Source organism: Coenobita brevimanus, chromosome 35 (genome assembly GCF_032717465.1).
Source record: "Coenobita brevimanus isolate Jiangsu-jjx chromosome 35, ASM3271746v2, whole genome shotgun sequence".
In the NCBI taxonomy this organism is placed as follows: Eukaryota; Metazoa; Arthropoda; class Malacostraca; order Decapoda; family Coenobitidae; genus Coenobita; species Coenobita brevimanus.
In genome coordinates, this window is record NC_136988.1 from 5,718,573 (window position 1) to 5,720,027 (window position 1,455).

Below are 1,455 nucleotides of genomic sequence, written 5' to 3' on the forward strand. Positions count from 1 at the left end.
TTGGAGCTCTCTCCAAGGTGGTTTGGGATATGGGTAGGGTGCTGTACGAGCTGCTCTAGGTCATTAAGGATAGAAAAGATGTAGCCTTGTTCACAAGGTGGATCAGAGAAAGGAGAGGAGAGCCAGAGGTGGTGGTGGACATTGAAATCTCCTAGAATGGAGATTTCAGAAAAAGGAGAAATGGATAGAATGTGTTCCATCGTGGAAGTAAGATAGTTGAAGAATTTTTGATAGTCAGTAGAAATAGGGGATAAATAAACAGCACTGATATATTTAGTCAGAGAATGACAGGAAAGCCGAAGCCAGAGTGTAGAGAATTCAGAAGAATTGAGTTCAGGAACACGAGAGCAAGCTAAGTCGTTGCGTATATATACACAACAGCCACCTTTGGCTTTGAAATGAGTATAGAGAAAGTAAGAGGATACAGAAAAGGGTTTGCTGTCAGTTGCATCAGACAGCTGAGTCTCAGTTAGAAAAAGGTGAGGTTTAGAGGAGGAAAGGTGGTGCTCAACAGAGCAAAAGTTAGAGGAAAGGCTGCGAATGTTGCAGAAATGAAGCAGAAGAGAGTTAGACATTGGTTCCAGGCACCTCGAATCGTCATCGGGAGAGGGGCAGAAGGTGGAGGGCATTTATGGTACCCCCCCCCATGGGGACTCCGAGATTGGGTGATAAAACGGCATTTTTTTTTGGTTTGAAATTTGGAAAAGGAAGTGTAGTGTGTACTGTGCATGTAGTTTGGTGCAGATAGTTAGAGAAATTTGTGTTGGAGAGCATCAGCTGTTTGTGTGTCCACTGCAGGACCGGCCTATCCCGACCGAAATGGGGCTAATACAGCCAATGTATCTCTACCAGGTGGTTTAGGCTGTCTAGTAGAGATTGTGTGTAGGGTGAGAACTGCTTGTAAGTGTAATTGTAGTGTTAGAATGGCTTTGGATGTGTGTGTAGCCTGTGAACCAAGTGTAATCGGCCCGCGCAAGCTGACTGGGTGCAATCATACTTTATATTATGCGACACAGGTTCAACCAAAGCACCCCTTGTGTCCGCCAATGCAGTACATGGCCTGAAAAACGCTCCCAGTGTTTATTACCCTGGTGGGGCGTTAACCTTCGTTCTTTAGTGTATGAAAACGCACAATTTACCACTGTACCACAGAGGCTTCATATATATATATATATATATATATATATATATATATAATATATATGTGTGTGTGTGTGTGTATACAGTATACATATATATGTATATATATATATATATATATATATATATATATATATATATATATATATATATATATATATATATATTACTACAGAGGAAGGGAAAATGAAAGACTTAGTTGTGTAGGATTTCTGATGAACAGAAATCTTGCAGACAACATTGTTAAATTCAGCAGTGTATCTGACAGAGCAGCATTTGCTGTCATTAGACTGTGCAAAAAATGTACACTGAAAG